The sequence below is a fragment of the Maniola jurtina genome, chromosome 20 (assembly GCF_905333055.1).
Source record: "Maniola jurtina chromosome 20, ilManJurt1.1, whole genome shotgun sequence".
Taxonomy (NCBI): domain Eukaryota; kingdom Metazoa; phylum Arthropoda; class Insecta; order Lepidoptera; family Nymphalidae; genus Maniola; species Maniola jurtina.
In genome coordinates this window covers 7,979,121-7,996,691 of record NC_060048.1, presented here as the reverse complement: position 1 = coordinate 7,996,691, position 17,571 = coordinate 7,979,121, and the positions used below count along the sequence as shown (strand labels likewise).

At 35.7% G+C, this 17,571-nt stretch overlaps 1 protein-coding gene and 1 long non-coding RNA gene across 5 annotated transcripts in view; one reads left to right on the top strand and one right to left on the bottom strand.

Annotated features, from left to right (window-relative positions):
• The window catches only part of LOC123875985 (semaphorin-1A), a 438,478-nt gene that overhangs the window by 259,324 nt on the left and 161,583 nt on the right, over positions 1-17,571 (bottom strand). The gene's annotated exons all lie outside the window — the stretch shown is intronic.
• LOC123875990 lies at positions 10,523-11,662 on the top strand. Its single transcript, XR_006798241.1, has 3 exons — positions 10,523-10,573; positions 10,823-10,891; positions 11,498-11,662. It is a non-coding gene; the product is annotated as an uncharacterized LOC123875990 (long non-coding RNA).

Below are 17,571 nucleotides of genomic sequence, written 5' to 3'. Positions count from 1 at the left end.
ATACCTATGTTTAGTCACTCACATGCATGGATAGAATTAATTACACTTCGCATGTCCAGTAATCTTGTAGATATCCCGGGACAATCGGATTTATTACTCTAGGTCTAGGCTCTAGCCCTGTTACCGTCATGTGGCCGTCACCGGGTAGCACGGACACCATTTGGTTAAATTATTCATGGCAACCTTGCTAAGCCGAATTGGTTCCCAGCGGTACTAGATACGAGGATTATTCAAGTCTTTTTGGGGGTTAAGCAGCTGATGTCAATGAAAATCTTTGCCATTTCTATGTCAGCGATGAGATAGTTAATTATGATTATTATTGATTGATTGATTGAAAGGGGTCATGACTCTGAGCGATGAATCACTAGTTCACTACCTACATCTTCTATTTATCTAAAAGCAAAAGCTGACTGGTTGACTGACTGACTAACTAATCAGTTAGTCTGACTGCACAACGCACAGCTCAAACTACTGGATGGATCCGATCGGGCTGTTTGGCATGCAAATAGCTATTAAGACGTAGACATTCGTCAAAAAAGGATTATTGAAAATTCAACTCATAATGGGGTTTTTGTTTTTCCAGGACTAAAAGTAAATCATGTCCTTTGCTGGGATGCGAGCTATCTTACCTTATCTTACCTTTCATCAAAAATTGTTAAGCAGATAGGTCATGAAAAGCTAGCAGATAGACAGACAGACACACTTTCGCATTTATATTATTACTTTTAGTATGGATTTATGTACATACTTTAACGACGCCGCAATCGAGTGACGGAATGACTTGATTTTTTGCCTGGATTTTTTTAAAAACTGAAGAGTGAACAAATTCCTTTTTATCCCGGAAAAACAAAGAGTTCCCACTGGATTTCAAAAACCTAAATTTACGCGGACGCGATCGCGGGTATCAGCTAGTACAATATAATATGATTGCTTGGTACTTAGCATAGTTTGGAGATCGATATCCATGCGGACTGATCGACCATCGGTATGATGATAGGTAAAGCTAATCTATGCATCGGTATATACTGTAATAAACACAAGAGGGCTCAGTTAATGCGAGCAAATTACGCAAAAGCAAAATCCACTTTAGAAATTTCTGCGGTACGTACATACTCTCTTTGTACCTTCGTCAAGTTCTAATTTGTTAACTCATTTAATACCAAACTGAATTCAGATCAGTAAACTCTGTTACACCACTTGGTTGTATCTAGAATATTAATTACAGGACCTTTGTAGAGGTCAGTATTACCTTATGAATCTAGTATATACTTGGTTAGGAGTAAAGTACGATTTCGGATTGTAATCGCATCGCAATATAGCAATGGATGGACGTGTGGTTTTTAGCATGGATATTTATTAAAGACATGAAGAGTGACAAAGGTAACTTACTTTTAATGCCGGGATATCAAAGTTTCCACGCGATTGAAAAAAATCTAAATCTCTATAATATATCTCTAAACTCGCGGACATCTTCTTGTATATTGGGTTATGTTATGTTATGATATTTAGTAATTAATCATCATTAGATAAGAATGGTAGGTATTAATTTTAATCTTGTATTACATATAAGATTATTTTTTAAGACGTACATACCTATATTTTTACACTAGTGGTTTAGAAACTATCCTATAAGGCCACAATTCGCCACAATTACACCTGTCAGTTTAACTGACCTAAGTAGCTTACATGATTAACTTACAACTTTACTAATGTAAACGCTAAGTGCCATTTACCTTAGTAAAGTTGTTGTCAAATAATTACTTAAGCTATTTAAGTGAGTAAAACTTACAGGTATAATTACCATCTAAGGCTATCATGTTCAAAATAAAAAAATATACTTAGTAATACATAGGTATAATAGCAAAATGGCGTGGTGAATTTTTAATAAAAATACGTAATCGGAACCATTACATCGCTGAATCATAAATATCTTAAGTACGCTAATATAAATTGCCCCCGTATCGTTGTACATAATTTCGTTCAGTTTATGAAGGGCGCTATCTCCGCTCTACATCGTATCGGCCTCGAATAAAACTGTAGCGACCCTCGTAAATCCTGACCGAGGACGACATGTGTTTTAGACTATAGTTTAGGTGCACGATTAAATTTAAATAATTCATAAATCCCGGCGGCTCCAGACGACGGAAATTGGGCAAATTGGTGCGAAACTTTCTTGATCTAGGTATACAATATTAAATTACTAGCTGTTTCACGCTACTTCGTCCTCATCGATTAGCCCGGGCATCTCTAACTTTTCGGATTTTTTAAGCGGTGAATAAGCGGTGATGGGTAAGTTAGTTATGTACGTTAAAATAAGAGCGCCAACAAACTGGCCCACCAGTTTGGCGAGCTATAATATTAAAAATCCATGTTAAATTATTTTTATTAAAAAAAAAAAGGGAACCTTCATGTCTGAGAATTATCAATAATGTTCTCAAAGCTTGTGAAGTCTGCCAATCTGCACATAGCCAGTGTGGTAAACTGTTGAAAACCTCATTCGTAGAGGAGAAGCGTGCTCAGTAGTGACCCAGCGATGGGTTGATTATAGTGATGATGATATGCAAATATGAGTGTTGGTTCTTCATGTTCGACCGACTAACATAATTGAGGAGCTAAGTTCAAGAGATGCTCTATAAGTTTATACTATAATTTTTTTCTATTACTAAGTTAATAAGCTAAGTCAAGCGATTTTAATATCGCATTGACCCTAATACCGACAAGCACTAGACGGCTCTCAATATATTATATTGATACATTATGCAATACTGTGTATTCAGGTCAAGATAATTAGTCAGCTTGACAGCCAATCATGCACACGACAGTTATTCAAACACTGCTATTTCATTTCGCATAAGTTTGTGTACAATATGTTGATTTCAATTTATGTATGCGTTGTGATCAAGTCAGGAACAAGCAGATCCATAGGAGAGCCACAATAGCCGACAGGTTATACAATAATATTATATTGCAAGTAATAATACCTACAGTAGCCGGCAGAAAATATTGAACATCGACCTTTAGAAAGGGATTTAGGCTTCGTAGAGTGTTGTCTTTGTCTCGCACACACACGCAAACCGACAAAACGTCACATAGGTAGGTATGTGACGTTTTGTCGGTCTCAACGACAAAGACAGCGCTCTACGAAAGCGCTATCTCTTTCCAAAGGTCGATGTACAATATTTCCTGCCGGGTACTGTAATAGGTACATTGAGTATGGGAATAAATGGCTTTTTATTTATCTATTTATCTCAAACATAGTGTCACGTAGGAACACAGTAGTACAAAGTCAGAAGTAGGTATATTTTACCGTATACAAAAGAAACAATAGCGTAAACAAACGCCTTATCATTTTAGGTGATGCGACGACTCCTCTGTGCCATTCGTCAAGATAAGCGGATCAAGGTAGTGAGGTATTGTGATAAGGGATTGGTTACGGTGAGATTTGCAAGCCAGGCATTTTGGGCGGGCATTTTGTTATTTGAGGAGCTGGCGAGCAAAACGGTGTAATACACTCAAAATTCTTTTTCTCTTTAAACTGGGCATTTTTGCCCCATTGCATACAAATCTGAACTGATTTCCAAGCATAACAGCCTAAAATTGTATTGAAATTGCATTTTAAGCTCATGATTTCTTGCAAAAGGTACTGGGGTACCTATCTAACTGACAGTGCACGTAACTGCATTTAAATACCATTTTTGCTTGGAACTGATTCGCTATTATTATGTAAATAAAACAAGACTTATATTTTTCATCAGCGTAAGAACACTACAATCCTGTTAAGTACCTAATCCAAGTAATTTGAGTAGGTAACCTTGGTACTTACTTAGGACAAAGTGGAGACAATGGACTCCTAACATCGCTCTCGTATTTCGTATCTTCTAAGTAATCTCAGAATATAAATAGGGCCAAATAAGTGGCGGCTTTTACGAAATAAGTACCAAATAAAGCGGGCAATGCCACAGGACTTCGAAATGAGGCACAAATGACTGACAAATCTACCATTTTTGCGATGAATTATATTTAAAATATTTGCGCAAAAAAAAAAAAAACTTTTATAATATAGGCTGGGCGTCCATTACCTACTATATTATAGCCTGGGCGATCTCTTTTCAGCAGATTTCCGAACGAATATAACTGTTGTATAAAAGGTTAGAGTTATGTAGTAAAACCAAGAACTGTTATAGCTTCGTCCAGTCCGTTTATGATACAACCATTTTAACTATTTTAATATAAACTTTTAAGAGCTCTAAGGTTAAAATTGAATGCAGTTCCAGAAATTTATTACCGCGACACAGTGGCATATTCAAATTTGAAAAAAAAAAACAGGGAACCTGCTAAACATGAAAAGCGTGAGGCGAAAAATTTTTGCATTTTGAAAAAATCCTTCGAATTTTGTTGTAGGTACCTAGAGTGCCTATTATAAAAAAGTTGATACAGCAAATGTCTTTAAATAATTATTTTTCCTTATTATCTACGACAGGAAGCCAATTAGTCCAATTACACGCGATCACAATTAATCAAGCAAAAATACAAAATATTTATCAGTGATTTTCTGGAAGATAAATAATTTATAATATGTGTAGCTATTTTCGAAAAAGTAAGTAAATAAAGATAGTCTACTAAATGAAGACTAACCTAATTAATAATTAAACTTTTTTTCAAGAGTTAGATAAATAATGAATCAGTTCTTTTAGAATCTTCAAAAAAATTGGACATCCTGATTTTTCAAATAGGTATTTTTTGACGTTTAAACTATCGTATTGACTACCGTACCGTATTGTAACTATGATATTGGCGCTGCGTTGCAGAGGCCCTTTGAACCCTAGACAATTACAACTACAATTACAACTACCTAGGTAATTACAACTAACAAACAAAGCACAAAGTTATAATAATACTCCGACTGATGAAGTAAGTTCAACCGTAAGAGATTTATAGATAGATATAGGGTATTTTTTTTTATTTTTCATCTGATCACAGTTAAGTAAAAGTAAGAATATCGTTAGTATTGACAGTTGAAAGAAGATAGAAATCGGTTGTTTTGTTTAATTGATTTTTTCATAATCTTCGGTAAAAATAGAGGATCTATGTCTAGTCACAGAAGTCAGTGAGATGTGACTGTATCCTTCTAGGTTAAGAGCAGGTACAGTTAAATAAGGCTACCTTCAAAATAAAGCGCGTTTGCGCGGTTTTAATACCTAAATAAAACCCGTTAAGATTATTAAGTAACAAAGAAATACCTTTATAAAAAAATAAATCCCCAATAACTGACATAACGAGTTTCATTCGCACCGTGACTTCCCTATCAGGGCCGCGAGCCATTCACTGAGCAGAAATTATTATAAAAATCGAATTTTCGCATCTTTTCCGATGAAGCCGGTAATATATTCATACGCATTTCCCGCATGTTATGCCAATGCACGGGACATGAATTTTGGTCGGCAATTTACTGGTACGTGATGGGAATATTTCTGAATTATCGATTAGTACCTAATTGTTGTGAGGGCAGTGTACATGCATAACTATGAGAGGTTACCTACGTTCTATGAATAATTTGGGTGGCCCGTGGCTGGTTATAGTGATAGTGCATATTGAGTTATCGAGTGCTGACTTAAACTCTACTTTTCTAGTTGCTATAAAACTGCCGTCCGCGTTCTGGTGCAACAAAACGGCTAACCCCAATATTATTAAGTTATCGACAAAAAGGTGGGAATTTTTAAAAATCGATGTTTCTAAAAATATGCCTGGTATACTTTTTAGAAATATCCCTTTATTAAATTCCCATGTTTTGGTGAAGTCGGCAGACATAGCTCTGAATGACGTCACTGTAACTTGATAGACAATGCTGCGTTACGTCAACAAGGTAACTTGGTTCCTAGATTTTTAACACCGTAACGTTAACGTCAAAGAAGACTCTTTTTCACCGACGTTGCGGTGTGAAAAACTCAAAGTGAGTTTTTTCACACCGCAACGTGGGCGGTGCCGTCTAATATTGCGGTCGCATAAGGACGGCCAGCGCTAGCCTAGTTGATAGCTTAAGGTGGATGTGACGGGTCTGCCCGCGAAATTAAAATTTTATTTGGTTTTTCGCAATTTGTAAACTAATACAACAAAGTAGGCTAACGGCATTCTATTTGCGACAATAACAGTATCATCCCCACCTATTTATATAAAAATCTTTACTGAAAAGGGTCCAGTTTAAGAAATTAGCTCTAGTATCGACTGTAACTCACAAATTAGTCGATACTAGAGCTAATTACTTAAACTTGACTTTATCGAGTAAAGATTTTTATATCAACACGTGGAAATGATACTGCCATTGTCACACCTAGAATGCCATAAGCCTACTTTGTCGTATTAGTTTAAAAATTGCGAAAAACCAAATAAAATCTGAATTTCGCGGGCAGACCCGTCGGTTGCCCCTTAACGTCTTTCATGACATTGATACTCCATGGCCAGAACAGACGTAATTTCGCAGATTACTGGTAGTGTTCACATTAAGTGCAAATTATGCACAGTAGATACTTAATTGACAGATTGCAGCGACTAAGGAATGTAATCAAGAACGCAATACATGTTACATCTACTCACTTGCGTATTATCTTCCTCCTTAAATTCTACCTCCTCCAACCCAGAGCAACCAGCTTCAGAGCAACCCATTTCCATCTTGGTTAACTTGTCATCTAAATATGTTTTAGGCTTGGTCTTAGGAAAAACTGACAGACGGACTGACTGATCTAACGCACATCTCAAACTATGGGATCGGGCTAGTTGAACAGAAAAACTACAACATGTCAACGTGGGTTCTACAATTTCCGAAGCGCACCAATAAATGCTAAATACAATTCACTTCCATGATGGTAGATAACTCGATTATGTCAGATATTGTCAGGCAATCCAAACCGGCCGGCTCTGGTGAGATACAGTAGGTACATAAGTGTACTGCCATTTATTGACAGATGGTGGTTAATTCTGTAATGGAAGCCTCGCTCGTGATTCGATCATCAGTTATAAACATGTTATAAATAACATTTGGGGTGGCGTTGAGAAATTAATTTACGGGATTAAATAGAAATATTATTATAGTTATATTATCTTTCCGCGGACAGAGTGTACTAGAAATGGTGTTAGTTTTGAAGCAATCCTACAATCTTAACTACCATTTAACGTCAATCAATCACCTCATTGCATTTATCAAACTATAATTTACTGTGTCTAGAAATTACACTTAACAACGCCTATCATGACAAACGACTTCTGCAGTAATTGATGGCTTACGATAACTTAGCTTCAATATTTCAACTTGATAGCAACAATGTTTATAATAATAAGCAAGTATATAGGTAAAGATTGTTTGAGTACAAGAGATGTTGGGTATTACTCTCAGGGATAAAATCCGGAACGAGGAAAGCAGAAGGACATAAGCGACTGAGAGCTCAAAGGATTAGCAAGCTGAAGTGGCAATGGCACCGTGCTGCCCAAGCATATGTCGCAACGTACCGGTACGCTAAACTGATTGGCGACAAGTCTTTACTGGTAGGATAGTAACAAGCCACAGCTAAAAGCAGACCAGACCAGAGACGACTTACTTAGAAATTATAAATTTCCAAATTACCCCTTCCGTGAATCGAACCTGGGCTAAAAACCAGAATAAATTGCGCAAGTCGTACTTATAAGATTCACCGTAATATTTGCTGCCAAGGGAATGCTGTCTCAACCATAACTCGTTTTTCAACTTGATAATATCATTTTCCAAATTGAATTAGCAACGGGGAAAGATTTATTAAACTGAAATAGAAACTTTTAACTTCTGAAAATGAAATACGAAATTATTTCAGAGATATGAGATGTGACATTGAAATAAAAGTAGCTGCAAAATTATAATTTTCAGACTCGCAAACTTTAAATGCAGTAGAAGAAAACATAGATGAAGAATTCATATTTTAGTAACAATCGTAAAACAAATATTATACAAAACAAGATAATTATTAAACTTAAGTTGAACATGGAAGGACTATTAATTTTTTCGCAAAGAATTAACCTAGCTGTTTTGTGTGGAAATGCACAAGACTACAATATTCTACATGATTGAATCACTGATCAGGTTGGTTAAATTAACTTTTTATTGGTGGTGATTTGGATGCTAACTAAATTTTTGAGTATTCGCATCTTTTTCTTACCAACGTAATAAGAAAAGAACAGATATAGTTTAGAAGAATTGCCAAGCCTTGTGTCACTGGTGTCAGTCTTGAGCGTGGTATTTTATATGATAGCTCTAAAAGTTTTAGTTGTTTTAATATTAATTTTTCTTTCTTTTAAAAAAAATTTTAACAAAAAAATGCCCATTTAGTTTAGTAAACGACATCTGAATTGATGCCATTATAATATATTAAAAAAACGTTAAGTGGGGTTTGAACGTAGATAAAGACCGCTTACAAAAACTATGGGGTGAGTGCAAAGGAATTTACGTAGAAAACCTTGTCCTCTACACGCTACAGTTTTATACCTTTGCAACAATCCGTAGAAGGTGTTAAGCGGGGATAAACAGGATCAGTTGGATAAGATTTTGCAGAAAAGTAGCTGTCGAGGGAATACCGACTCCAAAGCAGAATGCTTTTCAACTTGATCATTTCATTTTAGAAATGGAAATGGAATTGGATAGCAGAAGAGTGTATCGGTTAAGTGTAAAAATTCTATTTGAAAGTTTTATTTAGAAAATGAGTATGTTTAAACCAAGTGGGTCTTAAAAAAATCTTCAGAATAAGAAAAGACAATAAATGCAGAAACAAATATAAGTTGAATACTGTAATAAACGTAATTTTTACCTGAATAATTGGGGATGTTCGTGAGATGCTTTAGATGTTTAGAAGGCTTTATTTTCTTGTTCTATCGCGCATAGCACTCACTCGTCAGCCATCGCGCCATACATATCCTAAGAGACGAATTTTTTAGTACTGTAAATGCCAGTGACGTCAGTATACGCTGCGCTTTAAAAATACGTGAGCAATCTGTACTTCTATGACGCAATAGAAGCGGCAAAGTTGCGCTTTTGCGTCTCTTGTAGGACGCTTTGATATACGACGATCACATATTATATTATGACCAATAATATCATGAACAAACATCTATAGTTAGTACACACAAACAAAAATCTTTTATTACAGCTGCGTGAAACATTGTGTTTTCCCGCGTAATAATCGCTGACAGAACGATTAATAAGCAGCGACCTTCAGGTCTTACATCCAGTTTTTCGTAGGCCGCAATAATGCAACGCTATTTGTCAGGATAAAGTGGCTCCAGAAAGAAAAACTGGTCTTACCACCGAAATATATTTCGCCAAACTTGTTTGTTTCAGTCGCGAACGTTTTCGTTTTGCCAATGAATTAGAAATGAAAGTTATGGCCGGTTCTCGAAAGTTCATAAAGTATTTCTAGACTATGAACTCTAGAGTTTATTGATTCGACGAACTAAGTGTCCTTTAGTGTCAGACTTTTGATCTTATGTCCCTGTGAGTATAATAACTCAATAAGTTACTTGCTTCTAAAATAGTTTACTAGCTAAAATTATTATGAGTATACCTACTTACTGCTGAGTCCAAGATCAGAGAAATAAATCAAGATTCAATTCTTTATAATCATGTAATCACTTGTTCTCATTTCAGAAGGGCTCGAATCATTTAAGATTTAACACCTTTATCATAAAATTTTCATTGATCCCTCCTCAGAGAAAAAAAACACTAACCTTGGCTATTCTTCTTCATCCTTCATATATTTTGTGTACTGTCCAAGCCAAAGGTTGGAGACAGCCGAAAGAATTGTTAAAGTAAATCTGACCATAACAATTATTTCTGCCTTCTTAATTTTTGAGTAGCTATAGCTGGAAACATTCCCAATAAACGAAAGCAAATTATTTTTCTCTTCCAAGTGCCCTTTTGCTTATCTTGATATGTTTTAATGAGCAACATCGAAAATTCTTTAGCCATTCATCATTGTTGCTGGCACTGATTCCGTCATTTTCATAACTTTTTCAATATTTTGCTTTTTTATTCACTATATGCACGCTTGACCACAATCGCATCTGATGTAAGATGTAAGATGCCTATTCACTTTTGTTTTCGTAAATATACCCTGATTGTAATTGGTATCGTGGGAGAGTATTCCAAACCTTAGCCGTGCATATTGCGATATGATAACGCAAAGCGTTTCGTGCGCGTAGATCATAGAGATATTATATAAACAATAGAGGTAGTCATAGGTTGTTGCCGCTCTTGTACATCCATGTGTCAACTAGGTATTGTTATCTCGGTCTATTTCACGGAACCTCCGTTCGGGTGAAAGCGATAGCTCATATAAGTCTGGCAACAACGCACTGTATGTGTAACTGGTGACAGTAGTTGTCAGCATTTGGAGACAAAACATTGGGATTTGATGCAGCGTTTTTATAAAATTTTAAAAATCACAAAAGTCTGGGTTAAAATTAAGATAAAAACTAAAAACCAAATGTGTGACGCTGTGTTTTGTGCCTCCAGATATAAGAAAGAAGGCGTCCAAGTTCCTGAATTGCCTTTTCATAGGTAAGTCTTTAATAACTATTTCATCGATACCAACCGCGACTTTTATTCCGAAAATCGCTAAAAATTAAAGATTTACATGTTATAAGTGTAATTATCTCGTGTAATACTGACAAAAATCACGTTTTACAGCGCAATTTAATTTTAATTTATGAATTATTTTAGGCATCATTTGTAGTGATGTGTACACACTTTATCGATAAAATCAAATTTGTCTTTTATCGTATAAATAACATTTGCTTACTTTTGTAGATTTCCAAATTGTCCTGAAATTAGAACTGCGTGGATTTGGACAATAAAACGAAAATCTGGAAGTGAAAGGTATATTCTCGTCTATGCTCCAAACATTTGGAAGAGTCTTGTTATGTTTCTGGTTTAAAAATAAATAAATTGAAATCAGATGCAATACCTACTATATTTGAAAGATATCCTCAAAAGTCAATACCATCAACCAGTAAGCACTAAGCTCTTTCAAATTGTATGTAGGTACTTATCTACAAATAAATATGTAGTAATGTTACACTTTTCTTTATTTGACAATAGTTAAACAAAAAAGACACCAACAATTAATTAATTTATTAATTTCTTTATTTGTACAAGTATATTTGTACAAAGTGGACAGGGAAGCACTTATCTCTATAAGAGATCTCTACCAGTGACCCTTGGCAGTGCGAGAGGTTGTAAAGGGAGTAGAATAGGTACAGCAAAGAGAGAAGTAATTATTATGGAAAAAAAACTTAGTAGATATTATGTTATAATATATACTTAATTTTAAGGTTTGAGGTACAAGTGAGTTTAAATAATTTCTAAAATTAAAAATTACCTAATTGTTTTACTGATATTTTTTTAAATTTTATTATCATCATAAAGAATTATGCATTTTTGACTAGGTAACAGCAAGAAATACATTAATTCATTTAATTTCAGGTTATAAAGGACGAACGAAACAAACTTCGAGAGCTGGCTAATAATGAAACAAAAACGAAGGTTTTGAGCATTTTCCTCAGTCAGTTTTCTACGTCCAGCTCTCTATAATTTTGTTGACCTAGAATTCTTGACTTTTACTTGGCTTTTTATTTTATAATAGAGCAAGATCCCCGAAGCGCCAGACTGTATTTATGTACTTATTTTCTGAGAAACGGCCAATTTATAAGTATCAGCTGCTGCCTGCTAAAGGTACATATGTATAACATTACTCACTTTTCTTAAAGTCTGAGTGTAGATATAATATAAGTAAGTATGTTTTACAGAAGATTGTGAATAATTAATATTCAATACTGTCAGAAACTTTCCGCCACAAAAAGCAACATAATATAAAATATGCCTTTTATTGCCTACGTTATTAATTATAGTAATAATACTAATAAATTGATTTGAATTATTTGAAAAGTGTTTCATTTTACTCTTGTTTTTACTGAATATATAATAACCGTCCGCAGGAATTTATAGGTTTTTAAAAATCCCATGGGAAACCTTTAATTTTCTGGGGTAAAAAATTGCTTACGTCAATTTCCAGGACGTAAGCTACCTATGTATCAAATTTCATATAAATCGGTATAACGGATGGGCCTTAAGAATCCCATGGGAACTCTTTGATTTTTCGGCGATAAAAGTAGCCTATGTCCGCTCCCAAGGTAACTCTGTACCTTTCATTAAAATCGGTTAAGCTGCTGGGCCGTGAAAAGCTAACAGACAGACTGAGATACACTTTCGTATTTATAATATTAGTATATATTGCACGTAGTCCGTCGTAGTAACATAGAAAATTAATTTTGATGTGGTATCGATATACCCAAATTCGCCGTCCCAGCCCTAGATGGTGCACACAGTGACAAAATGACTTACGCACACAAAAATAATTGACACGCATTTTCAGTTTATTATCGGTCCATAGTTATAATACGTCCATGGCGTAGATAGAATATCAACGACATAAGGATGGGAGCGCACACGACGTCTTGCGGTACAGTGGTTAAAAAGGTTTTATAAAAAATCCTAGGATTCGTACATAAAATACCAAAAATGAAGTTTTACATAAAACAAAATTGGGGCATAAAACTACACTTTATGACACAAAGAGAGAACTAGCAAGCCTCACTTTTTTAGGTAAAACTGTCAGCGCCATTTGGCAAAATTTATGCCTAGTGTTGTTCCAAAGTTAGCCGTCCGCCGCGGTGGCGCTTGTACGAATTTCGCCAGCAGTTCAAAAACTATTATTTGGTGGTAAAAAGGGCTGGGCATTGTGTGCCTTTTCCAGTTTTAAATAACTTTAATTCAATATTCCAATTTGGAAATGGAAAAATGGAGACGATTTAAATACAGATATATTTTCCCGGGGTAGTATTGTTAGCGAATGTAAAAATTGAATCCATACTAACATTATAAATGTGAAAGTGGGTCTGTCTTTGTGTCTGCTATCTTTTCACGGCCCAACAGTTTAACGATTCTGACGAAATTTGGTACGGAGTTAGCTTATATCCCGGGGACGGACATAGGCTACTTTTTATCCCGGAAAGTCAAACAGTTCCCGCGGGATTCCTAAAAACCCATCCGCTTAACCGATTTGTATGAAATACCGAGGTAGCTTGCGTCCCTGTAATTATTGACATTGGTAACTTTTTATTCCGGAAAATCAAACAGTTCCCACATGATCTTTAAAAACCTAAATCCACGCGGAGGAAGTCGCGGGCATCCTCTAGTTATTTATATATCGTGACAAACTATTTGAAGAAAACCAAACATTGCAAATAAAACATGCAACTGACGTTAGAGGTCAACGAACGTTCCGTAAATAGGTCACTCGAAGTCAATGCCGCGTCGTAAGTGGAGCATTGAACCGAGTTTTGCACGCTATACAATTCGGGTTCGAAAAAATACTAAATCACTAAAACTACAAGATAAGGCAAATGGTTATTGGCTTTGGATTTTGTTAAGTTAGTATAATGATAACGCTAAGTTTTTGCTGGCGTTCTTGTAGGAATATTATACATGAAGGGGTGATACGAATACGGCCTATAACCTAGGATTGCCAATCCGTACCCTTCTGTCTTTCAATCCAATTGTTTGTAAGAAGATCATGGCAATGACATCACGTTATTCACTACTTACGTATTAGTTTCTGTAAATGGCTTCATTAAAGCTTAAGTTTCACGCTAAGCTTATAGTCCAATTCAAATACGAAGTGATATGGTTTCCTAACTTTTATATCACATCACACTAATATTATAAAGGAGAAAGTTTGTATGTGTGTGTGTGTGTGTGTTTGTTACTACTTCACGCAAAAACTACTAGACGGATAGGGCTGAAATTTAGAATGGAGATAGATTATACCCTGGATTAGCACATAGGCTACTTTTTATCCCGGAAAATCAAAGAGTTCCCACAGGAATTTTAAAAAACCTACATCCACGCGAATGAAGTCGCGGGTATCAGCTAGTTTACTATCACACTAATATTATAAAGGCGAAAGTTTGTATGTGTGTGTGTGTATGTTTGTTACTCCTTCACGCAAAAACTACTGGACGGATTTGGCTGAAATTCAGAATGGAGATAGATAATATCCTGGATTAGCACATAGGCTACTTTTTATCCCGGAAAATCAAAGAGTTCCCACGGGATTTCAAAAAACCTAAATTCACGCGGGCGAAGTCGCGGGCATCGGCTAGTAAAAGAATATATCCCTGGTGTACTATGGCGCTAATTTAGTTGAAGACATCTCTGAACATTTCGACAGATGTAAGTTGAGTTTTTTTTTTGGAATGAATGTGAAAAAATCGATTTAGTTTGAATATTTATGTACTTAATAGAATTAGCATCAATATTCCACTCCTATAGATTTTTGTACTAGGTATACTGTTCAGAAACCTCAATGGCTCAACGGTTATAGGAGCGGACTGAAATTCGAAAGGACGGCGGTTCAAACCCAACCCGTTGCACTATTGTCGTACTGCATTGCACTCCTAAATCCTAGCACAAGCTTTACGCTTAGTTGGAGGGAAGGGAGACTATTAGTCATGATTAAAATGACTAATATTCTTTAAAAAAAACTCAAAGGCAGCATAGGCGTAAAAATGAAGTGGAAAAAGGGAAAGAATTTTAGTTCGAGAATTTCATCTAAATTTAAGATTTCATTTTGTGATAAAGTTTTGCAATTTCGTCATTCTTTTTCAGCGGCAATCTGATGCTTATATGTATATGGATTTCTGAAAGGTCGACAGCCTTTTGACAAGCCAACATTAATACATCAACATTAATACATACAACATTAATACATTAAAATTATGCGATAAAAATTCAATATACGCATTTAATCGCAACTATCGCGATATTTATTGATCGTCTGAATCTCGCCTATGAAAATCAAACGGAATGTAATTTTCGCAACACATAATTTGTGGTCTTCATTATTGACACCGGTCCAGTGATTAATAGTCGACCGCATTTATCTAAAAGTTATTATTATTTAATTGTTAATTGTTAATAACGTTGCTATTGTTATGATTAATAATGTACTTAGCTGTTATTTAATGTGTTAAACAATATTATATTTTAATTTATATTAAATTTTCATAATTTATGCAAAAATCTTTTATGTTTATTTACCACCTACCCACGAATTTTAGTAGTGCAATGAGCGAGGCGGAGAGCGGCGCGATATATTGTACAATTTATTATTGTAAAGCCCGAGCAATACAGTGTGACAGAAATTAAAATGTAGCAACAATCATCAGCAGCAAGGAACATTAACTGTAGGGATATAAGCACACTGTCGTAGCTACTTTAGTATTCTGGTTCTACAGCACGATGTAGTCTTGTCTTAAAATAGACTGCCGCATGCTGCTTAAGACTGCAAAATTAATGTTTTTAGTCGTAGCATATGCATGCATGCTACAAATGGAAGCATGCTGAGCAACAACATGCATGGCGAGTATGGAGCCGCCCTCAAACTAGCGACCACCGCGAATGAAGGGAACGGCGCGTAGCGTGCTCCATTTTGTTTCTGCCGCTTACTACGCTATGCGCTGCAGTTCAAAACGAAAAGTTCGTGGGCAAGCCCTTACAAAATATAAGCTATCAAAAAGATTTCAATCCTACTTGTTAAAACCTCATCATAGTTTCATCAATGAAAAGCATATATATTATTTGCCCACTTAACTTTAAGTTTCTCAGTTACGATACCGCTTATTTCAATTTCAATGAAAGAGGGCTTAGGCAATTGAAAATTTCAATTTAGTTATGAGGTGGCTGCCCGTCGGCATTCTAAAACGTCCAGACAATTTTATTATTACAGCTCTCTACTCTGAATGGATAAAAGGTTGAGGCCTTCTGGCCATGAGTCTGCCTCCCGACCAGCTGGCAGTCCGCCAGCTATACACCGCACAACCCTCGAGCAGGAATTAACCAAGCTTACGCAATAACGGTTCTCGCTGCACCAAAAATAAAGACTACAATGCACCGAATTCCGCTCACATGTCGCCTATCCTACAGCTTACAAATTGACGTCCGCATTACCCCACAGAAATAAAACCTTAACATTTAGAACATAAGATTCAAATTCAACCGGTTCCGTGAAAAAACACGCTGAATTCAAATATGTTGACGCCATTGTGTTTCCAATAGGTTCTATATCAATAAAGCTGAATGCCTTGTATATAAACGAAACCCACAAGTCCCCATTTTGGGGTACACGATATTGCAGGTGTGTCTATCTGTTTTAAATTCCTATACAAAGGTCTATGGGGCACATAAGAGATTCCCGTTTGCATTCATATCCTCATATTTACAAATTGGAAAGAGTTTTCTACGGCGAAATTTTGAAACAAAATTAACTGACAGCTAATCAATTGATCTTTATCAATTTACGGCCAAAATTAACAGACCCAAAAAAAAATATGCCTGCCCCTTCCCTAATTCCCGCGACTTCATCTATGTACTATATTTAGGTTTTCAAAAATCCTGTTGGGACTTTAATTTTCTGGGACAAAAAGAAGCTTATGTCCATCCCCGAGATGCAAGCCATTATATATCTATAATCAAAATTGGTTGAACAGATAGGCCGTGAAAAGGTAGCAGATAGACAAACAGATAGAAAGACAGACACTTTTCTATTTATAATGTGATGTCAGGTAAACACTTTATCGGTCTTCATCAACAACCCAATATTTCCTTTTCTGAGTCGTCTGGAAGAGATCACTTCTTAGCGATAAGAACGTCTATGGTAGTTTTTTTGTTCTTGTATAACTTTGAAGTTGTTAGATGGTTGTTAGTTTTGTTAGACATAAAATGAAATGAATATTTATTTCCAATCAAATCTTGGTAACATAATATACCCTGTGCCATAGACTTATATATTACATTTATACCCTGTGCATATTATACCGAATGAATAGTATGGTATCTATTTATATGTCTGTAATTGTACAGTCCATTTTCATTTTCATTAAAAATCGAAAGGTTTTTCCGATTAGATTCAACATCTCATGCTCTTTGATTTCAACTCTTACACGGAATAGGGCCGAATTTCCAGATCACATTTCAGATTTCGTATTTGGGTTAATTAGAGTATTCGGTACGTTGGTCGGAGTAGCCCATGCTTTCAACATCGGTGAAAAGTTTGAAAATTAACTAGGGTAAAGAAAATACGAAATAAATGCTCATAAATTTCGGAGGTAAAGCTGTGAGTACAGATGAATATTTATTTAACCGCAGGGTTACAGATTTCGTCGAGTTTATCTGCAACGGCATGAGCTTTTAAAATAGAGGTTAATAACCTCCCGGAAACTTACTGTCAGTTACCTATACCTACATACATAAATCACAATATAATCATCATCGTTATTATCCCATCGCTGGCTCACTACTGAGTATGGGTCTCCTCTCGGAATGAGAAGTGTTTGGCCATAGTTCACCACGCTGACCAAGTGTGGATGACCTGGCAACACCGGACCGCAAAGTGCGGACTTTACACACCTTTAAATATGTACATTATGAATTCGTGCAGG